Source organism: Camelus bactrianus, chromosome 4 (assembly GCF_048773025.1).
Source record: "Camelus bactrianus isolate YW-2024 breed Bactrian camel chromosome 4, ASM4877302v1, whole genome shotgun sequence".
Taxonomy (NCBI): Eukaryota; Metazoa; Chordata; class Mammalia; order Artiodactyla; family Camelidae; genus Camelus; species Camelus bactrianus.
In genome coordinates this window covers 80,300,336-80,323,941 of record NC_133542.1, presented here as the reverse complement: position 1 = coordinate 80,323,941, position 23,606 = coordinate 80,300,336, and the positions used below count along the sequence as shown (strand labels likewise).

At 44.5% G+C, this 23,606-nt stretch overlaps 1 protein-coding gene across 13 annotated transcripts in view; it reads left to right on the top strand.

The window, feature by feature from the left end:
* The window catches only part of LOC141577530 (uncharacterized), a 137,826-nt gene that overhangs the window by 59,141 nt on the left and 55,079 nt on the right, over nucleotides 1-23,606 (top strand). For 8 of the 13 annotated variants that reach the window (XR_012506686.1, XM_074362856.1, XM_074362872.1 and 5 more), the window contains 2 exons: nucleotides 11,098-17,151; nucleotides 21,042-21,811. The exons of 2 other annotated variants lie outside the window; for them this stretch is intronic. The gene's annotated coding sequence lies outside the window, so the exon portion shown is untranslated. The remainder of the gene's footprint in view (nucleotides 1-11,097; nucleotides 17,152-21,041; nucleotides 21,812-23,606) is intronic. 3 more of the 13 variants (XM_074362852.1, XM_074362851.1, XM_074362853.1) reach the window with 3 other exon arrangements.

Below are 23,606 nucleotides of genomic sequence, written 5' to 3'. Positions count from 1 at the left end.
GGAAGGCCACGTGGGAGACTCGTGAGTCCAGGTGGGCAGTGTTGGTGGCTTCTACCTGAGCGGTGGGACAGTCAGTGGGACAGTCACCGGGAAAAAACGAACAGATTTTAGGCATGTTTAGATGGTAAAAAGGAAAGGATGAATGATGTCTGTGAAGGTAGGATGGAGTAAGGCCCAGGTTTCTGGGTGGATTAATGAGGTAAATGATGGTCCTGCTGTTCTCTGAGCAGGGAAAGCTGCAGAGGGAGCTTTGGGGGAACCCTGATGAGTTCAGCTGTGGATAAAGTGAAAGGCTGTTAAATGTGTGGTCTGGGAGCTCAGGTGAGAGCCAGTAGCGAGTAGGGGGAGGGGAGAGAGACGTTCAAATCATTTTGTCTTGTGAGCATACAAATAATTATGAGTAATGATACACTTACGCCTCTATATTCTGGATTTAACACCCATTAACATTTTGTTATATTGACTGAAGAGGTTCCTAATATTTTTTAATAGAAATAAAATAAATAGAAACAAAATAGTGGAGTTAATAAACATCTTAGAGTTGATGTGTGTCCTTCTATGTATTTTGATACCTCATCTGTTTATAACCATAATCTATAAAAAGTTAACTAGTTTAGCATAAGTGTTAAACAGAGGGACGTGACACACAGTTTTGGGGCTTGAAGCTGATCTTCTCGGGCAAATTATGTAGCCTCACTGTACCTTTGTTCCATTTTCTGTGACTGCCCCCGGGCCCCTCATCACAGATGATTTCCTAGACTAGATGATGGGAGGGAGGCTGCTGAAGGGAGTAAGAAGTGGCAACTGCTAGGGACACTTAAGAGAGAGACAAAAAGGGATTAAAGTCAATAAACTCAGTACAAACAAATACTCTCAAAAGAGAAAGAATCCTGCAGTGTTTAGAGCCACTTAGCATAAGGGAAACAAAATCACGTGGACCCAAAACTCTTGAGAATGTGAGTATTGTGGGTGGGAATGTGTCATCAGAAAAGGGTTGAGAAAAGGTCTTTTGGTTTCCCTTGACGTTTCCATTAATGATGGGGAGCAGAAGTGAAAACCCTCAGCTTCAGTGGAAGCTGCTGTTTTGTGTGAAACTGACCAAACTTTGGAGACCAGTCATCAGCGGTGCTGGCAAATGAAGAGATTTCGGGATTGGGTGGGGCACTTGCTGTGACTTCCAGGTGACCTACTGGCTGGGGGCTGTGAGGCGGGCAGTAGGTTTGCAGGGAGACCCGGGCATAATCCCTGGCTCTGAGGCTGCTGGTCTGACTAGCAGACCTGGGCACAGGCAGTCCTAATGGGGCAGCTCGGGATGTGGCCTGGGACACCTGCCGTGCTGAGGGGGAGAAGAGCGCTTCCCTGAGGGGGTGTCCCTGCGGAGAGTGGAAACGTCCTCCTGCAGGGGAGGAAGAGCCTCTGAGCAGGGTGCTGGTTGCACAGGCAAGACCACCCTGAGCACTGAGGGTTTGGGGAGCCGGAAGTCACACAATGGCCCGAGCAGCCTTGTTCCTGAGAAACTAGAGGGAGAAGAGGCTGAAAAGTCAGGCTAGGGTCAGACACTGTGGTGGGTTATAAGTGACAGTAAAGGACTGGTCAGGCAGGCACGAGAGAACCCTGTGGGTGTCCCAGCTGGAGCGTCACGCCAGAGGGTGGAGCTGAGTTATAGACTTTGCCACTTATTAGCTGTGTGACTTTGAGCAAGATCACCCCACCTCTCTATATATACCTTCATCTGTAAAATGACACAGTGACAAGCTCGTGTCATCAGAAGGCTTAGTTTAGCTCTGATCCTCTGTGTCCAGTCCTGTCAGTGCTGCCCTGCAAGTTTCTGCAGTGGCTGCTCTTACCCTGAGATGGGAGGGCATAGAGGGACTTTGTAGCGCCCGAGGGCAGGAAGGGGTTGCTTTAAAAACAGACATGTAGCCGCCTGCAGCTGCAGGCCTGCAGGCAGTTTGGTTGATGGTCCTGGAGAGGACTTTGGAGGCCTTAGCATCATCATAAGACTTGTTTTCCCTTGGGGGCCGGAATTGCCTATGCAGATTAATGTGGAAAATTTGGGCTTCTGGCAAAGCTGTTTTCAGAGATGGTAATATGCATAACATATCGTAGAAAATATAATGCTTTTATTTAATCTGTGGGACTTTGCAGTTGTTGGGAACACCTCTGTTGGCCTGGTCTCCACGGAGGACACTAGGGGTCGGCAGAGCGTTCGGGAGGGCAGGTAGCCTGCAGTGCTGCTGCGGGGTGTTCTCCCGAGTAGAGCACTCTGCTGAGTTGACTCTTCTCTGAGTTTGGTTGCCAGATGAGCAGACAGCAAATTAATGAGTTCTGGTGGGATTGTATAATGACAGAAAGAAAGAGGGACCCGTAGTTTTTCTGGACTAGAACACGCTTTTGGTTCCTGATCCAGTGTGTTCCATTACAGAATTGATGAGTTGTGTCTATTCTGGGACTTGTCGACTGAAAGAAATGTGTAGCCTGAAAGTTTAGAGTTACACTTTATTAGGCGGGAGGACTCGAGGCGGGATGACAGCCTTCAAATCTGTCTGAGGGACTGCTCCCAAGAAGTAGGGGAGGAACTAGGATTATATAGGAGCTTTACAACAAAGACCAGGGAGTTGGAACAATAAAAGATTGCTTGTTATCTAAAGAAATCCAGGCATCTCAAGTTAAAGAATTTAGTGCCTTTGTATGTATCATTTGACCTCACTGGATTCATTCTTTAGACAAGCACCTATCTATCTAGGGCAATTATCCTGTCTTCTTATTCTCAGTCTGTTCAGAGGGCAGCATTGTGAGTGGCTGTAGAGGCTGGGCTTCAGGTCTGTCCGCACTGGGGGTTGGCGGCAGCCTTGATGACTTGGTTTCAGCATTCTTTGTTTACTGACATGGTTGTAGTATTTTAATTCACATTGTAGTATTTTCATTCACAGACTGATTGTGGATAATCTGGAAACTTGCAAAGGAAACGAGATGGAATTACTGCAGGTACCTTCTACTTTAATAAGCCGTGTGCAAACATAAACATTGAGGAAGCATACATTTGAATTTGGTGGTGTAGGAAAGGGTTTCTGCACATTACAGGAGAACGCAAGGCTGAATATCTCTTCTTTGTTGGCAGGGATGTGGGTCAACCTGTCTTTTCTGTAGCGGTTTCTGAGAGCACTTTATGGTAATTAACAAACATTGACAAACGGTGGCACACTTTGCATTTAAGAGCTGACCTGTGCAATCGTGTATTGGACAGGTGGATTTCATAGGCAAGTGGTGAGGTGGATTGGAGAGAGGTGTAGCCCAGGCCTGGGCTCAGATTCAGGTTTAAATCGCCATTTCCTCACCAAAGGACCTTGGACTAGAGTGTAACCTCCATTAAACTGTTGGTGAATCTGTGAAATATGCATTATAATATTCGTTTCTTCCTGGGTTTGTTGTAAGTTTTAAACAGTATTATAACACACATGAAACACTTAACAGGCACTTAGCAGTGTTCACTGTGTCCTTCCGCCCCGCTTAGCGTGTGTTACAGCCGTAAAGGTAGCATGTGCCTGTTGAGGACGTAGTGGTAGCCCCTTGAATAGGTTGTGAATTTGGTGATTTCCTTTAATCCTTGAAACTCTACGTGCCATTGGCAGTTATTTTCATGAACAGATGAGGAATCTTAGGGTAAAGAAGACGGTGTAATTTGCCCAAAGTCAGACCAAAATTTTGGGTGCAGGGGCCTCTGTTCAGCATGGGCCCCTGGGCTTTCTGCCCTCTCCATTCAGCACCAGAGCCAGACGTGGAGTCGCCTGTCTCCCAGCCCAGAATATCCGGCAGGCAGCAACACAAACCTGGACCTGTTCTGCTTAAGCAAAAACTCCGGAGGGGAGGCAGGTACTAAAGGGATAAATGTAAAAACAGACGACTGCAAACTGTTATCAGCTCAGAGAAGGAAAGGAACACGCCTCGCCGTGCAGAGCTGGGAGCTTTCCCTTCAGGGCTGCTCTGGGGGCGTTCATTTCAGCTAAACAAACTCCGCTCCTGCACCAAGGCATGAAGGCAGGGTGCATGTAACCAGGCTGACTGTGCCTCGTTGATCATATTCATTCCTAATCCAGTGTCAGCTGTCACGGGCACTTACCTAGTAAAGAGATGTCGGCCATAATCATCACGCACTTTGCTTGGTAGTTTTTTTGGCCCCACTTTTGAGATGAGGTAATTGAAGCTGGGGAGTTTGCTGCATGCCCGTGATTACCATGGAAATACCCCTACTGGTCTTTCAACCTAGACTGGTGTGGCTGTTACATCCCAGCCCTGTGAATGGCATCGTGTAGCTTCTACCAAGTGGCCCAAATGACTGACATTGATTTTCTTAATCCGTAGGAAATGGTATGTGACAATAAGAGAAAAGGTGGTAAGAAATTCTTTGGAAAACTAGAACAAAATCCAATACTTCCCCAGCTGGGGTAGCGTACCCAGTGTCACTCATCCCACTCACAGCCTGGCACCTCCTCCCTCCCGACTCCATGTTCAGAAGCCACTCTGAGCCTTCGAAGAACATTTTGCCTCGTGACACTGTTGACTAAGACCTATGACCTCTCTGTCCCTGGTTAACTCTCTCTTCAAGGCCATTTAAATTTTATGCAGGCTCCTCCACTCCGATGTAAGAAAAGACTCTTTAAACTTCTTGATGAAGCTCCTTAATGAAGATCTTGTGAAGGAAACCTAGTCAAAACCTGGGAGGTATGCACACAGTGACTGCATGCAACCTCAGCACTTTGTGAAGTTCAGAATCAGAGGGGTGGGAGACTCAGGAAAGGATTTTTAAGGTAGAAAGGGGAAAGTGAAAGGATGCAGGCTGTGTGAGACTGAAACATCTCGGTCCCAGCCAGCAAGGCTCCTGCCTTCAGGATGGTGTATGGGGAGTATAGAGTTCTCACAAAGAAAGAAGTGGTGGGATGGGAGGGAGGACAGATAGATTCTTTACTAGGGAAGGAAAAAGTGGGCTGAAAATTTCCTGGTTGAATAAGAGGACTGTGACATGATGTGCTTGCATTTTGGAGATAAGGCTTTTGTGGGGACAGGCCTAGGAGAACGCTCTCTGGCTTGGGAGTCAGCACAGCAGAGAACCACAGAGAACCGGGCTGACCTCAGGGCCCCTGCTGGGGGAGGGGCTGCCCGCCATTTTGGTCCTGGGGGCTACTTCTGTCCCTTAGCTGGGGCCTCAGAACTCCCTTCACATCCCAGTCCTGTTGATACAAGAAAACATATGTGGGGCATGGGAAGGGCTGTGTCCCAGGCTTTGGTTGAGCCCCTGGAATGTGCCCCACCAGACGTGGGTCCTTGGCTTCATGCAGGAAAGGTTTCAAGAGCAAGCCACTGTTGAGTAAAGGTAGATTTATTCACAGAGACACATTGAAAGGCAGGAGAAATGCCACGAGGTGTGGGGGTTGGGTGCTCAGATTAAAAGTAGGTACACACTCCACAGACAAAATGTGGGCCTTTTCTGAAGAGGGAGAGAGAGTGATGACCGCGAGGTGGCGCTGTGTTGCTGGTTTTCATGGGCTTGGTTGTTTTATGTGCTAATAATTAGAAGGAGCAGCCTAAGGGCAAGGGGCTGGGATTCCCAGGGAGTTGGCCATTTCCCACCGTTTGACCTTTTGTGGCTAGCCTTGGGATGGCCATGGTGCCTTGGGGCGTGTTATTCACCATGTTACTATTACAACGGGTGTATAATGAAGCTCAAGATCTGCTAGAAGTAAAATCTCTTCATCCTGAGCCTCAAGGCCTACTGGGGGTTGAATCCTTCACCATTTTGATGTTAATTGCTGTGGCCTTCCTTGAATGGCTGTGCTCTGGCCCCTTCCATCCTGTCTCACTGTGTTGACACAGAGAGAGCAAAGGCAGGGCCCTGCCTGTGCTCCTGCATTTAACAGGGTGAGGGGTGGGGTGGGCTGAAGATGACTCTGAATGGTGAGAATGTTGTTTCAGATTTTCCCACGTGGGACATGGGGACGTGCCAGCAGCCACCGCAGATTTATCTCACGGGCATTATCGCTTGTGTCACTCATCTTTTTCTATTTTTCTTTCTTTATTTTTTCAAGTATTTAATCTAAATTTAACATCAGGTTTTCTTAGGAAAGAAATTTCTCTTTTTCTTTTCATTGGGTCTCTTTTGGGGGGGTAGGTAATTAGGTGTATTTATCTGTTAGAGGAGGCCCTGGCGGTTGAACCCGGGACCCCGTGCACGCTAAGAACACGCTCTACCACTGAGCTCTACCACCCGCCCCATCATCTTTTACTTTTTGCTTTAGCTGCCAAGAATCTTACGGCTGAATTTCTAGTCGGCCTTTAACACTTACCCTGACTTCATGGCATTCGTTTTTATGAGTTTACTTCCACCTGGTTTCATTTAAGTATTGAATCTCCATTTTCTCTTCACTCTAACTTTTGTCTTTTTGTTGTTATGGTTGTTAAGCGGTGTTAAAAATTGTTTAATTTCTCTTTTAGCAGGAGGCTGAAAGTAAATAATTATGTAAACAAACTTATCACACTTAAATGTTTTATACTTTCTAAGCTGTTTATTAGTTACTTAAAAACCGAATTGAATACTGAAGTGATAACATTTTAAAATTATTTTTTAACATTTTATAAAAGTATAGCTGATTTACAATATGATATGTTTCAGGTGTACAATAGTTGCACAATTTTTATTGTTATGCTCCATTTATAGTTATTGTAAAACATTGGCTATATTCCCTGTGTCGTAAGATCCATCCCTGTAGCGTGTTTATGTTAGATGGAGCAGTTTGTATAAGAAAGTTGGGTAATACAATGTCTGGGGCGTGACTCTGTCTAACCCATGTTCCCGGTCACCCTTCCTGTCAGAGCCCAGGCCCTCACTCCTGTCTGCAGGGGAGCAACTGGAGGCAGCCCTCATCAGCGCTGGCACCACCCTCTGAGTGGCAGTGACAGCAGTGACTGTGTTTGGATGTGCAAAGTGTTGTTCCAGGAGCTTTACATGCATTTCTGCATTTAATAATTAAAGCCCTCCTTTGAGGAATCATTTTAGGTTTTTAATGAATAATACATTTTATTTTGATTTTGAGAGTTCAAACTTCCAGAAAATTTACTGGAATAGTACAATAAAGGCTTAGATACAGTTCACCTAAAAGGGCACTGTTTGCCCTTTTGTGTCTGGCTTATTTTAGTATAAACTTTCAAGGTTCATCCATGTTGTAGCCTCAGTCAGTACTTTATTCTTTTGGTTTTATAATATCTTTTTCTTTTTTTTTCGTTTTTTCTCTATTTAAAAATATTTTCATTGAATTCTAGTCAGTTTATAATGTTGCGTCAGTTTATAATTTTGCATCAGTTTCTTGTGTACAGCACAACACTTCATTTATATAGGAACATACATGTATTCATTTTCATATTCTTTTTCAACATGTTACTATAAGTTATTAAATATATTCTCCTGTGCTATACAGTATAAACTTGTTGTTTACTCTATACATACTCAGTATCTGCAAATCTTGAACTCCCAATTTATTTCTTCCCACACCCTCTCCCCTCTGGTAACCATAGTTTGGTTTCTATGTCTGTGTGTCTGTTTCTGTTCTGTAGATAAGTTTATCTTTTTGTTTGTTTGTTTTTTTAGATTCCACATGTGAGCGATCTCATATGGTATATTTCTTTCTCTTTCTGGCTTACTTCACTTAGGATGACATTCTCCACGTCCATTCATGTTTCTACAAATGGCATTATTTTATTATTTTTTATGGCTGAATAGTAGTCTATTGTACAAATATACTACAACCTCTTTATCCAGTCATCTGTCAGTGGACATTTAGGTTGTTTCAATGTCTTGCTATTGTAAATAGTGCTGCTCTGAATATTGGGGTGTAGGTATCTTTTTGAATTACGATTCCTTCTGGATATATGCCCAGGAGTGGGATTGCTGGGTCATATGGGAGGTCAATGTTTTGTCTTTTGAGGAACCTCTGTACTGTTTTCAACAATGGCTCCACCAAACTGCAACCACAGTGTAGTAGGGTTCCCTATTCTCCACAGCCTCTCCAGCATTTATTGTTTGTGAACTTCTGAATGATGCCTATTCTGACTGGTGAGATGTGATATTTGATTGCAGTTTTGATTTGCATTTCTCTGATAATGATATTGAGCATTTTTTCATGGGCCTATTGGCCATTTGTATGTCTTCATTGGAGAAAAGCTTCTTTAGGCCTTCTGCCCATTTTTGAATTGAATTGTTTGTTTTTCTTTCTTATCAAGTGTAAAAGGTGTTATATATTCTGGGAATTAAGCCCTTGTCAGTCTCATTAATTTCAACTATTTTCTCCCATTCCATAGGTTGTCTTTTAGTTTTGCTTACTGTTTCCTTTGCTGTGCAAAACCTTGTAAGTTTAATTACATCCCACTTGTATATTTTTGCTTGTATTTCTATTGCTTGAGTAGACTGCTCTAGGAGAACATTGCTGAGATGTATGTCAGATATTTTGCCTATGTTTTCTTCTAAGAGGTTTATAGTGTCTTGTATACATGTTTAAGTCTTTAACCCATTTTGAATTTATTTTTGTGTATGCTGTGAGGGAGTAGTCTAACTTCATTCATTTACATGCAGCTGTCCAGTTATCCCTACACCATTTGCTGAAGAGGCTGTCTTTACTCCATTGTATGTTCTCACCTCCTTTCTCAAAGATTCAATGACCAAAAGTTTGTGGGCCTATTCTTGGTAATTTTGTTTATCCGTTCATTGATGGATGGATATTGTTTGTAACCTTTGGCTACTCTGAATGATACTGCCATGAATATTGATGTGCAAGTTTTTGTGAGAATATGTTTTCATTCTGTTGGCTGTACAGTTGGCCCGCCATATCTGTAATTTCCACTTCATGGATCCAGATGGCTGATTGTAAAGGGACTCGAAAATCCTTGGATTATGTTATCCAGGGTGGGGGGTTCCTGAAACCAACCCCCCGAGGATACTGAGGGATGACTCTACATGTAGGAGTGGAATTGCTGAGCCATATAACTCTAACCTTTTGAGGAAACACCAGACTTCTCCAAAGAAGCTGCACCATTGTCCCTTTCCACTGGCCGCAAATGAGGTATCTCTGCCTCTTCAACGACACTTGTTATTGTCCATGATTTGATTAAAACCGTCCTAGTGGGTGTAAAATGAGAACTCATTTTGATTTTGATTTGGCTAGTGATGCTGAGCTTCTTTTCATGTGCTTATCGGCCATTTGTGTATTTATTTAAATCCTTGCCAAATTTAAACATTGGGTCGATTTTCTTTGTATTGTTCAGTTGTAAGCATTTTTTATATATCCTGAATACTAGTCTCTTCTTGGATACATGCTTTGCAAAATTTTTCTCCTATTCTGCATATTGTCCTTTCACTTTAGTTTTTTTAAGCATTAAAACAATTTCTTTACAGGGGAGGTAATTAGATGTATTGATTTATTTTATTTTTCTTGCTAAGCATACACTCTGTCACTTGATATACCCCCTTCCCCTGTCATTTCACTTTCTTGATGATGTAATTTGTAACAAAAAGTTTTAACTTTGATGAAGTCCAGTTTATCTGCTTTTTTCTTCTATCACTTGTGCTCTTCGTATTGTATCTAGGAAACCAAAGCCTATCCTAGGACCACAAAGATTTATACTGTGTCTTCTTTTAGAAAATTTATAGGTTTAGTTTTTACGTTTCTGTCTGTGATCAATTTTGAATTAATTTTTATTTATTTAAAATATGGGGGTCCAGATTCCAGATTCATTCTTTTGCCTGCAGATACTAAGCACTCCCTTCACCATTTGTTAAATAGACTATTCTTTCAATGGAGTGTTGTTGACACCCTTGTGGAAAACTGACTGTAAATGTAAGTTTTTCCCCCTGGGTTTTTATTATTATCTCTTAGATTTATTTATCCAAACTTATGCCAGTACCATTCTGACTTAGTACTATAGCTTTTTAGTACACTTTAAAGTGAGTCCTCCAACTTTGCTCTGCTTTTTCAAGATTGTTTTGGCTGACCTGGGCCCCTTGCAATTCCATATGAATTTTGGGATCACTTTTTCAATTTTTGCAAAGAAGTCAGCTGGAATATTGATAAGGATTCCACTGAATTTGTAACTCACTTTGGGGAGTCTTAACATTTTTAACAATATTGTCTACCATTCCAAGAACATGGGATGTGTTCCATATATGTAGATCTTTTAAGTATTATTTCGGTGATACATCAAAATATTCAATGTACAAATCTTGTAAATTTTTGTTAAATGTATCTCTCATTTTATTTTTAATGCTGTTGTAAATGGAAAGGCTGAGCTTCTTGAGGGTAGGACTATATATTAATTTGTTTATTTCTAGGATTTCTACACAGCAAATACTCTAGGTTTATATTTGCTACATAAATCTATCCACAACTCTTCCCACCCCCATGTTGTAAGAAACCAAGACCCAGGTTAAGCTACCTGAACACCTATGTGGAAGTGAGAATTGAGACCCTTGGTTGGGGCTTTGTGAAGATGATACTGAGAGCTTATTTAGGATGGCTTCATCTTAAATTCCTTTAAACAACACTTTTGGTGTAGTCAGATACATTAAGATCATGCCCTTTTGATGTGCAGAAGAGCTAAGACTATCATTTTCAAATAATTTCTAGTGAGAGTGTTGTACTTGAAATCAAATTTGCATCAATCTTTGAAGATATATGTTTCAGGAATTTTGACTAAAGAACACCTGTCTTTATTCATTAATGACAACTAAATTCTCAAGCAACATGTAAGAGTTTGAGCAAACTGCCCCAGCCCCGTAGTGCTGGTTGGCTGCAGCTGTAACTGGAGTCAGTGCTTACCTCTACCAGCACGCTTGGGCTGATCTGCTCAAAGGTGTTCGTCCAAATGTTTGTCTGTAGTCTGTTGGACAAAGCCATAAAACATTGAGTTAAGGTTGCTGGAATGCAATATATTCCTATTAATATTAAGTAAGCACATATTGAGTGCTTACTGTATGTTGGGAATTGTCCCTCAGCCTCACATGTATATTATTTCACTTAAAACTTCATATATTTCCTTGTTATTCTCACTTTACAGATAAGGAGACTGAGAATTAGGTCTTCTGTATTTTGGATGGAGCTCATTATCAATGACAGGAAGTTGTAAGGAAAAAGATATTGATTCATCCTGAGAAAATATTTTTCTGACCGTCAGCAGTGAAGAGGGTGAACACTGAAGAAGGTGATCATTGTTTGAGTGAGACGAGTCCCGGGTTGTACGGAGTCAGCATCCCTGTCCTGGACACGGCACGTGTAGATCTGTGTGGTGGGTAAGGCGGCGAGGCCGCGCAGGGAACGTGGATGCCGGGCCATTGGGCTGTGCTCAGGCCCAGTGGGGCTTTCTCCTAAGGGCAGTGGACCGTCATTGACAGATCTTAAGTAGGGGAGAGGGGTGCTCTCGTAGATCACTTTTGTCTTGTAGAATGCTTAGAAACATTTAGAAGGCTCTGCAGGAGGTGATGTGATGAGTCAGATTAGGGTGGCTGCCAGGTGTAGGAGTGTAGAATTTTCAAGTGGTTTTCAGTCCCAGTTTTGTGGCTGAGTAGCTGTGTCACTTTGGATGATGCACTGAAGGAAGTAAACAATTTATCTAATCAATTGAAGAAGTGATATACCGACCTCCCAGGACTGCTGTGGCGATCCAGTGAGATAACGTGTGCACAGTGTGCAGCATGGACCCCAGCACACAGTCAGTGCTGAGTGAGTGCCAGTGAGTACCTGGTAGGTCAGGTGTGGGTGGTGGGGCTCGGTGACTGAGGAAATCTGGGCCCTGAAGGAGGGGTCGAGTCACATCTGTGAGTGATGGGCCTGAGCTGGGAGAGGCAGGGAGACCTTGCCCCCTGACCAGGGGCCCTGGGTAGGATGGCTATGGGAGGAGCACCGTGAAGTCAGCTCTTTGCAGGTGGAGCTCGAGTTGCCTTTGAGACATCTAAGTGCATTGTCATGAGCTCAAAGAGGAGGTCTGGGCCCGGGCCGTGAATTTTCCTATAATCTTAATCCCTGAGGACGGCGAGGTATTGATCACAGAACGTGAAGACATACTTTACAGGACTAGTGAATAGTAGTATCATCTCTGTCATCAAAGCTCACATCTCTTTATTCATCACAAATTTGCTATTGGGTAATTACAGAGCTCACTTCACCGCCATCCCCTGGGCTCAGGCTCCACAGTAAAGAGCTGGTGAGACTCCCTCTTTTCCAGAAGAAGACACATTTAGCTGGTAGAATTCTGTACCTCTCCAGACTTAGAATTTTAGTTTGTTGTTTTAATTCTATTTTCTGTTAGCCATCTCCTGACAGGAGAGACGTTTTACCTCATGGACATATTTCAATTAGCTGTTACTGAGAATTGTTGATCTGATCCATAGTGTAAGTATTATATTAACCTTGTAGAGTATTTATCATTTTTCTGTCTTTGCCCTTTAATTTTGTATGCCCCTTCAAGTCTCTATCCTATTTGGGGCCTTATTTTTTTTAATTAAAAAATGTCTATTTGCAGTTAAGAAAAGAAAAGAAAAGAAAAAATACACATGATAGCTAAACTTAGAAAATATCTAGTGTGTTTTCTGTCTCGGCAACGGAGGGTTCTAGAAACTCGTGAAAACCTTCATTACACAATTTTCTTAAAATGCTGATTAAGAAATAAAACCTTCCTTCTTCATCTTTCAAGCTGCACAGCTAATTGTGAAGAAAGTGAGGGGAAATCCTCAGAAGCCAAGACAAACCAGAAAGCAGGGATTCTGGGTGATATGCGAGCCTTAGAAGCCCTGGGGTGCCTGTTGGCTCCTGTACTGAGTTTCAGTTGCCTTGACAGGAGGGTAGGATGTGAGCCCGAGTCTTCTCACACTGGGAGTTGGATGACTGATCATATGTAAAGCCAAGCCCATCCCGAGAAGCATGGTTTACTAAAGGGTTAACTATGAAAAAAAATTCCTCAAGGTAAGACAGTAAGGAAAGTCAATTTTTTTGGAAGAGGGGAAAAATAACAAATCCAAAGTAAGGATATAGTTTAAAGCTCTTCTGGCATGAGAGTGACCACAAACTCCTGGCAGAGAATCACAGCTACTCCTGGAATGAGAAGCTGTGGTTTGAATGAATCAGTGAGCAGCCATTCCGAAAAAGGCCTCCAGAGTCTTGAGGATCAAGATACTTGACTGCAAACACCTGTCTTCCAAGGTCTCAATCAAATAACCAGAAAGGTTTTAAAGGAAAGAAGCCATAATCATAGTTCTATTTCTTAACATTACTTTATGCTAGGAATTCAGAGGTGACTATGGAGTTGTCTCCTCTTTTATGGACCTTACCTTCTCTTTGGGGAGACAAACTGACATAGTTGGGGAGCTTGGTGGAGGGAGGTGATAGTCTGTTGCAATTAGCCAGGAGAGGAGATTAAGAAAGCAGTGAAGGGTGGGTGAACTTTTTAGCTAAGGACATTCTTGTTCTGCTGGCCCTTAATTGCAGGCTCAATGAGCAGTCACTGGAGGGAATAGATCTTACGGAGGATGGACTTAGCTCAGGCCTCTTTAGAATGGACAAGTGAACCTGGAGAAAGACAGTCAAATCTGTAAAGACATTAAAGTTCACTTGAACGTGCTCCATCCCTGAGCCAAAGATAGGACAAATATGCAGCACTTCTTAAGGACAGAGGAGTGGTTTTTAAGGTTCTCCAAGAATGAAGCCCAGGGAACCGAGATGGCCAGTTGTCAAACTGTGACTTTGCTCTTTAGACGGTGTACCCACCAAGGTTATTGGCCTTTTATACATTTCCATTTCTCTTTAAAACATGTCAGGTGATGAGGACGTGGGCACAAGTGTTTGACATCTTGTCGAGGCGACTTTGGGTACCTGCCTAGAAACGCGGGCACGGCTACAGCTGCGTCACACATGTTGCCGCCCATCCCGTTCCCCGGCTCCGTGATCACGGCAGAGTGGTTCCTTGTTGACCTGTCCATCTCCTCTGTGACATCATAACCCATGAAAAGACCGGAGAGTATTAACTTGGCTTTGTTAAAGTCAAATGAACAGATCTAATATGGAGTCAGATTTGTTCTTTCCTATTTCAGTATTGCCATGGAGAAGACAGTTTGGGCAGCTTTTTATAGGGTCCTCGAAGCTTTCTCTCTCAGCCTCTGGGGGCCTCTCTTGAAAACCCTTCATAGCTGTCTGGCCTGCTGGAAAACCACTCCGACTGTTTTGCCCTGAAGATGTGTTCAGTTTATAACTCATCTCTACTCCTTGGAAAACAACTCAATAAAAACTCAGTTGGTTTTCCACCAGCCATGGGCAGGGGTGAGGGATACCTTGTTATTATTTCATAAAATAATAATAATAATAAAAATAGTAATAGTAATAATAATAATAATAATAATAATAATAATAATAATAATAATAATAAAAGAAGTCTTAAAACAGCACTGGGCACATAGGTGAGAGTCAATAAATGCTTCCTGGCTTAAATCAAAAGTGATGACTCAGTGATTCCATGGCTGCTGTATTTGCTGAGCTAGTTACTCCTTTGCTCCATTACACATTTTTTTAACTGAAAAATAAATACATGCAAATGGTTAAAAAAAATTCAAACAGAGCACAAAAATACACAAATGAAAGAAGTTTTCCCTCATCCTCTCTTCTTTCAGCCCTCCCTGGAGATGCCACTGTTTACTATCCTTTGGGTGTTTTTCCAGATATGCTATGCACATTCCCACCTATGTATGTAAATTCCTTTAAAGTTTTAGTTATTTTTAATTTAAAGGGATTTAAATCCTCAAGTGGCTTCTGCCTGGGTAATAGAACAGAACAAATCTGACTCCATATTAGATCTTTTCCTTTGACTTTAACCCTATGCTCTGTCTCCTAGGCTTCATCATGCTTGTAAAACAATGTTGCTTAGAGCCTGAATTATACAGGAAAACCTATTCTGAAGGCTCTGATCTTTAAGTATATTTAACACATTTTCATTCATAAAAAGATAAGAAATTGCAGAATAGAAAATAACGTTTGTTTTGTTAGAGGTTTACAGAGATTTGACCCAGGCAGATAGCTGCAAGAACAAAGGATTCTAACAAGAAGGAATTCCTACACCAAGAAGATTGCAACAACCAAGCACGTAGGAAAAGAGCCTGAATTCTGACTTGGGGAGATGGTTTTCCAGGACATTAGTTTGCCATCTAGGTCTACAGAAACTTGCTATTCCATGCCCCAACACCTGGTCTCCCAACTTATTGGCCTGTCCTGCACTGAAGAGAATGAATTTGGATTTGGTAGCACTCCTATCTACCTAGCAAGCTGGGCACTGGAACTGAGTGTTATGGAAACAACAGGCCAGCCAAGGAACAATCACCACTCGGAGTGTTGGCGTACTCAGATTTATTATGCCGGCGGGCTCAGAGGGGCTTCTGCTCCGAAGTTCTGAGCACCCACCTCCAAGACATACACATGAAGTTTTAAAGGGTTAATTACAAGTAAGGGTGTATTAGCCAATAAGGCTCAAGCAACAAAAAGCAAGGAATCAGCACACTGGTGCTTGTCAACTTGTAATAGACACTTGTTGAGCTTCGATTTACGACTTAGCTTTTTAGCCCAGTAAACTGACACTAAACTTCAGATTTACGAGTTAGCCCAGCAGAATTTAGATCAGTAAACCGACACTTATCACACTTAGATTTGTGACTTAGCTTGTTAGCCCAGCTGGGCTTTTCCTTCACATAAGGACAGCTCTCCCACACACAGGGAACTACTGTGAGCCCTTGATGGTTCCACTAGGGTGGAGTGTGGTTTACCCAGGACGGATGGGGACTATGCACCAACACTCAGGCAGTCTGCTCTGTCTGGGGCTCTGATCTTGAACCACCCCGCTCCCTGCCAGCCCAACACCTGGGACAGTGGAGCTAAGGCAAAGATCGTGCCTGCCTGTTTCCCAGCGTGTAAAAGGGGAATATGTACTCTTCCCAAGGTAGTTCTGAGCGACAACACCTGCGGGTGCTTGGTTCCCAGACCAACAGAAAACCCTGCTCCGCGTGGGGGCAACAGGTGTGATACCCGTAGGGGTTCTGCAGCAGCATCGGATGGAGGGCTGGATCAGGGAGGTAAAACTTGAGCTGCTGGCCTTGAAGTGTTACAGAAGGGTACAGAGGCAGGACTGCCGCCTTCTTCAGGGTGCCACCAGAGGTAAAGCTTTTTCTCTCCATCCCCGCTAGGACCTTACCCTTTCCAGATCCCTCCCTTCTCTCTGCTCTTCCTGTCCATCTGTCTCCCTCCACTTTTTCCCTCCTCTCCTCCCCCTCCCATCTTTTCCCTCCCTCACTGCCCCACCTTCTCTCGCAGAACCCAGAGCGGATTGCTGGCCCTCCTGCGCATGGGCGGTCGGTGTCAGCTGGACCGCGGGTTGGAAGCTCCAGCTCGGAGCCGGGGATTAGCCCCAAAGGCTTCTCAGCTCTGTCGCCCGGCAGGCCTTTAGCTCCTGCCCGGGGCCGGTGCCTCTGGCTGTGGAAGTGCAATGTGGGGTCTCCCGGGAAAGGGGTCAGGTGGCTGCGGGAGGGCGGTCCGCGTGTCACAGACCACGAGGGCGCGAGTCAGCCTGTGTTCAGCTGAATTGCTCGGGCCAGACCCCTCTGCCCGCGCCACCTGCCCCAGTGCCCCTGTGCCACAGCTTCCCGGGGCCAGGTGTGCACCTGCCGCCTCTCACCCAGCCGGGCTCCCCTCAGTCCACTGCTGGCGTCCCCTTCCCCTCTCTCGCCCGCGAGTCCTCTCCTCCCGGGCTTCCTCTCCTCGGCCACCGGCCCGTCCCCACAACTGGGCGGGCTGCGTCCCAGGCGGGCGGGGTCTGCGGACCCGGACGGGGCAGCTGGGGCTGGGGCTGGGGATGGCCTCCGAGCGGGGCTGCAGCCCGCGTTTCCACCCATTTCCCTGCCCCGCGACTCCGGGGCTGCCCTGGTCTTCCTTTCCCGCTCCCTGAGGAACAGCTCAGTGGCGTCTGCGCTGCTCCCTGGGCTGAGAGCCTCCGGCTGTAAAGCCCAGCTACTGGTGGAGTCGGGAAAAGGGATCCTCAGTGCCAAGCGAGCTTCTGTCTCCTCCCTCAGTGTTTCTGCCCCAGGTAAGTACCTTGAACACTTTCAGGTGTTATGATGGCGGTGCTTGTTGGTGTCATGTGTTTTTATAGTGAGAGGGATTACAGTGTTGAAAGCAGGGCTTGGTTCAGTTAAAAATGAGCTGAAGGCATAAGGCTGTGTCATCCTCCTTCCTTCCCTCTCCCAGGGTGAAACGTGTGACCATCGATTTTAAAAAGACAGTTACATTCCCTAACTAGCCCAGCCCAGCTTGGTGTGTTAACAGGAACAGCACCACCAGAGGCGTTGGAGACCCAGGGACATTGCAGTCCTAAAGAGCTCCTGGCACAGTTTGGTTTGTTTTGGTTTTTTGTTTTTCTTAAATTGTGGGGCAGACTAAGTAGTATAGAGGGAAAAATAATTGTCAAGAAATATTTTTTCATATAACAGCTCTATTGTGATATTGTTCACACACCATGAAGTCCACCCATTTAAATGGTACAATTCAGCAGCTTTTAGCATATTTACAGTTGTGCAACAATTATTATTCCAGAACGTTTTCATCACATCAGAAAGACCAGTGGAAATGAATGACCAATCCACCCCTTCCCAGTGGTGGTTCTAAAGAAGTTTCTTGGCTATTCTTGACCATAAATTAACTTGTTACATTCCATGAAAAATCTGGTAGGAATTCTAATCAGAATTGCAATGAATCTGTCTATCAAAATAGGAAGAATTAATGTCTTTATGGCATAAACTTCTTCTACCCATGAATATAACTGGGACCCTATATTTTCATCTCTCCAGAGCCTGGCCCATGGGAAGTCCTCACTAATTGTTGGGCTTGTGAATGATGAGATTCTATACATCATTAGTTGCAACTGTAGCCTTTCACAGAAGAGAAAATTAACCTCAGTGAAGCCAAGTGACTCTCTGATGGTCAGAAAGAGTGACAGCCAGTGCTGGAGTGATCCAGTGGACTTGGTGCTTGCAACCAAAAATCTTCAGCAGCTACAGCTAAGGGGATTAGAATGTTCTTTTATTTTTTCTTAATGGCGTTGCTTTTATTTTTACTTATTTTTTTAAATTAATTTTTATTGAAGTGTAGTCAATTTACAATGTTAGTTTCAGGTGTACAGCAGAGATTCAGTTATAAACATATGCATATGTGTATAAATATGTTTTAGATTGTTTTTAGTACAACTCATTACAAGAAATTGAATATAGTTCCCTGTGCTATATAGTAGGTCCTTGTCATTTATTTTATATTTATTAACGTGTGTCTGTTAATCCCCCCTTTCCTGCCTGCTAACCACAGTTGGCTTTCTATGTCCATGAGTCCATTTCTAGGAGCACCATTTTTCTTAGTAATATATGCTGGTTGGCTGCTTTCAGTTTCAGTAATTCCATCTGTGGGTGCTTTTCTTCTGGTGGCCTTTATGTGGTTTGTACACGTGGTAATAGAGGTCTGTATTTGGGAGAACTCCAGGCCTCGTGTAGTCCCTGGTACAGAGTTCCCACTGAGTTGATGCTTGAACTGGGAAAAAAACATAGTAAATGTTGGAATTTCCAATATGGTTGAGACTTCCAGGTTTCTATAACCTGCTTAGCCCACCTTAATATTGGCTGCACCCTTACTTGGTAATTTGGTGGAATTCCATGGTATGGTGGTGTAGAGACAGGGCCTTTTATGCTTATTCTCTTTCCTTTTTCTAACACTCATTCTCCTGGGTCTCCCAGATCCTCCCCCAGCAGTGCCCAGGGCTGGCTTGGTGCTGCGCTGAGGATATATTTATTAATAAGGACCTTTCCTCATCTCTTCTGAGCCTCCATTTTTTTCTCTGCACAATGAGGGCTTAGACTAGATATGTGCTTTTCAGTTTCTTTTAAAGCCATGTTTCCTTTGAGAAACAGAAAATGCAAATCACTCCTCCCATCCCAACCTTTTAGATTTTGATACAGCCTCCAAGGAGTGACATAGCACTTTGTGGAAAATTGATGTGATTGTGATTCCAGGTGGCACAGAAAAGACTTCAGAGATTTATTGCAGGGAGAGGGCAGGAAAGGTGCAGTATGTCACACTTTCTAGTGTGAGCACTGGAGCAGTGGCTTGGATTTAAATACGGTGTCTGACGTGGCCTCTCTCTAATCATGTACAATGTGATAAACTTCTCTACCTCAGTTTTTCTTGATGTGTCAAGTTGGCGTGATAATATTTTAGGGCTTTTGTGAAACATTATACACATAATCCATTTGTGTTTCGGTCGAAATAAGACCTGCTAGGGATTCAGGGATTTGTTTAAAAAAAAAAAAAATCTTGTCCATAGCAATCTGTCGGTGTGTATTTTGAATTTCCTGGAGGGTGAGGGTTGAGTCTAAAGTCCATCGTGGGACAGGTAGCCCATAGTTTTCTGTGCGCCTGATTGCCCCCTCCTCCCCAGTCCTCTTCCTCAGTCCAGGATTAATTTCCCTAGTAGATTTACACAGAGGTCTTGTGGAAATGGCTTTTCATTTTATTGTTTCACCAAGAAGGGCTGCCATCATGATCTCTGTGGTCAGGTTTTGAAGGGCTGCCATCATGATGTCTAGTCAGGTGAAGGCTATGCAATTGGGAGTTTCTATTTAATAAAAAGAAAAAAATTACAAATAGAAAATTAGAACAAGGGTGATGACAGGAGCTCTTGGAAGTGGGCACCATTAATTTTGTTAGCTTCAGGTGCAGTGGCCTCTTGCCACAAGGAACCATCCTCTTGCTCTGAAGTTGGAGGGACCAATGGGTTGAGCGGGAATGTTAACTGAGTGTATCTCATGTGCTGGGCATTGTCCTATTTGTGCTTTGTGTTCCTTATTTGAGACAGTGAGCTCATTTAACCTCAATAGCCTCTTTAAAAAATTAGACTTTTTATTTTGAGATATAATGTAGATTCCCATGTAGTTGTAAGAGATAATATGGAGAGGGCCTATGGACCCTTTGTATAGTTTTCCTTAATGGTTCCAACTTGCAAGTTTGGGGTACAATTCATTACTGACTCACTAACAATTTGAGGTTGGTTTTATTGCCCTAATTTTATTCACGATTAAACTGGGGCTTAGAGAATCACACAGGCCTGACCAGGTCACCCACATGGTTAGTGTCGAGACGGGTGGAACGTGGGCTTGGGATTTCCAGGCAGTACCATTATGATGGTCTGTGGCAGGGAGCAGCATTCACTTTGCTGGTTTATTCATTCATTCAACAAACATTATTGAGTAACCTCTGTGGGTCAGATGCTTTCATAGGGTTATCTGATTCTTCAGCAGTCCTGAGAATCAGGTAATGTTTATATTTTTTAATCTGAGAAAATTAGCTCTAAGAAGTTATAACCCCCCAAAGGAAATATAGCTCATAAAGGAGCGATACTAAATTTTACAGTCACCCCTTTTTATGCAGGTGGTACCCTAGGCATTTTACATTTGCAAACTTCTGTAATCCAGATATATTCATGTAAGACAAAGATTTTTTTTTTAATTGAAGTATAGTCAAGTTTACAATGTTGTGTCAATTGCAAGGTTTTTTTTTTGAATTTTGAATTAAAAAATATTTTTTCAGGAGGGTAATTAGGTTTATTTATTTGTTTCATTATTTAAAATGAGGTACTGGTGTTTGAACCCAGGACCTCGTACATGCTAAGCACGTGCTCTACCACTGAACTGTACCCTCCTCCCCAAGGCAAGTTTTCTTATCCATTATTCTGAAGCTTAGGAGTTCAAATAAATTGGATAGAAAACCAGATCTTTTGATCCCACTGTAGTCCTTTTCTTTATATTCTGCTGAAGGAGGTTGGGGAAAGCACTTCCTTTGTTCACTTCCTTATTCAGCATTTTTCAGCAGTGACTTTGCATCAGGGCCTGGCTAGGTGCTTGGAAACAGAAAACAAGAAATGACCCTTCTCTGCAGGGCAGGAAGCCTAGACCAAAAGCTGGGTAATGTGATCCAAGTTACGGTAGCCATTTGAAGACTGAGGACAAACTGTACCCCCGGATTTACTTGAGCTTCCCTTGCCTTCTGGTTGGTACACACCAGGTCACCGCAACCCAGATGGGCCTGCAGCCCACAGTACAGTATGTACCTCGATCTCCTCTCCCCTCTCGTCAGGGCCTGCAACATGAGCATCCCTGACTACGTGCAGTGTGCTGAGGACCACCAGACTTTCCCCGTGGGGGTCGAACACGTGGGGATCATCTCAGAGGAGAATTTCTTTTGCATCTATAAGTGAATCACCTTGGTGAGTCAGATCAGTCCGTTCGGCTCCCAGTGGGCAAACTGTATCCACTACAGGCACCACTAATCGCCCAAGAATGGGTGGAGCGACTTCCAGACCTACCGCAAGGTCTTGGGCCTTGTCATCATTACTGACTGCCTCTCGGCCAAGGCTTCGAAAAGCTCCACGTGCAGAGGAGCTGTATGGCACCACGCTCTATGACTCTCAGCTCTTTGACTTTCTGCTGCATGGGGAGATGGCCGAGCAGCCGCGCACCGAAGTGGCCTTCAATTTACGAGGACTGCAGGGTGGTGGAGAAGAGGATCGAGGACTTCACTGAGTCACTCTTCATCTTGCCCAAGTCCAAGTGGCTGGACGGTGCATCCGACAATTCTGGGGACAAGATCCTCCTTCTCTGCATCCCATTTGAGAAGGAGGACATCATGGGACTGGACACAGAAAGCAGGTAAGTTTACCTGGAGGCCAGTCCACCCTGGCTGTGTGCCGGGTTTCTTCCCTACATCCAGAAAGGGATCAGCAAGGAAGAGGACTCTCTTGTAGCCAAGGGTGGAGGGAGGTGCAGCCAGCCGGTTTACAGACATTTAAAAGTGAATCCGCCTTTGTTTCAGAGAGATCCTTTTAGGGTTATTGTGGACACTTACTCCAGCTTTTCAGCCAGGACCCTGGTGGGACCCCTGGAGTTGCTGTCCAATAGAGTAGCCACAGCCACTGATGCTAGGAGAGCTGGGGAGGAGGCTGCTCTGAGCTGAGATTTGCTGTAGGTCAAATGAACATCAGACGCTGAGACTTGTCTAGTAAAAAGAATGTAAACTATCTTATCACTTCTTATATTGATTACATGTCAAAATGATAGTATTTTACATACAGTAGGTTAAGATTTGTTCTTAAAATCATTTTCTAGTATTTGTTTTTTGTTTGTTGGTTTGTTTCTTTGTTTACCGTTTTAAATGTGGCAACTGGGAAACTTTCTTTACATGGCTCTCATTTCATTTATGTTGGGCATCCTGTCTTAAGATAGTCTCATCCCTTTGCTTGTAGATGAGATGCTGAATCCCGAGAGGCAGAACGAGGCGCTGGTTGAGCTGGGGCTGGAGCCGGTGTCTCCTGCCTCCCAGGCCCAGCACCTGTTCGGCTCAGGCCCTCTCTTCCTGCCAGACAGCCAGCATGCCATGTTAGGACATCAGAATCACCGCCAGGGACCTCCGAATGAACTCCTTATGCAGGGAAAGGCGTATCACGGAGTATGGGAAAGAGCAGGGAAATGTTCATCCTCACTTTGTCCCTGTGATTAAGTCAACGGCCCCACTTTGTCTCGGAATTACACACGAGCTCTTCTGGGCTGCCTACCCCCCACACCATCTGCTCTGTTTCCCCGTGTATCTATAGTGCTGTCCTTCGTGCAGAAGAGGGTGACATGCCTTTGCCGAGGGGTGGTCCCCCTTTGCTGGGGAGAGTGAGGGAAGCTGTGTGCCCACGGCCTACGGCCTCAGGCCTTGAGTCTGGAGAGTACTCATGGCGGTCTGACAGGTGACGGTCGGAGGACCTGGCACGGCTGCCGGGCCCACTGTGGAGGCGGTGCTCTGTGATTCTTGAAATTAACTAAGATCAGATTCTACTTTCTGGTTGTTGGTAAGTTGGAGGAGAAGATGCCAGAGAATTGATAAAAAGAGTGTCCAGACCAGCCCTGTGAGTGATAGGCACAGGGGACCCGAGTCCCCTACGTGTGTGAGGTGCCTAGCGGGCTCTGGATGAATTTTCTGTTCCTCCCGGACATAACTCTATGGCTTAAGGAAGGGGCAAGGCATGTCATGGCCTGTACTTGTCCTCACAGGGCCCTGTGATCTTCATGCCCGCACTCCCCTTCTGCTCCTTGGAGATGAGGTGTCAGGTTTAGGAGCCTGGGCACTGCTGAGGGCATAGCTGCCAGCACTGTGCTACACCGAGGATGGCTCCGTTCACCTCACATGTCACCTCCTGCTGAGCCCCCAGGCGTCTGTCAAGGTAGGTGCATAGGTGCAACATACGCAGAGACCACGTTCTCCCCCTGGACAGATTGGTTGGTGAGCAGTGGAAGCCTAGAGCCCTGCCCCAGCCCCAGGCCAGTGCCTCCTCTTTTGTCATAGGAGGCACTGGTGACATTTTTGCTCAGCAACTGCTTGGCTCTGACTCTGCAGACCCACCAGAGAATGCCAACTTGTTTTTGCCTTTTGAAGTCTGCCCTTGGGATTTGGCAGAGTAGC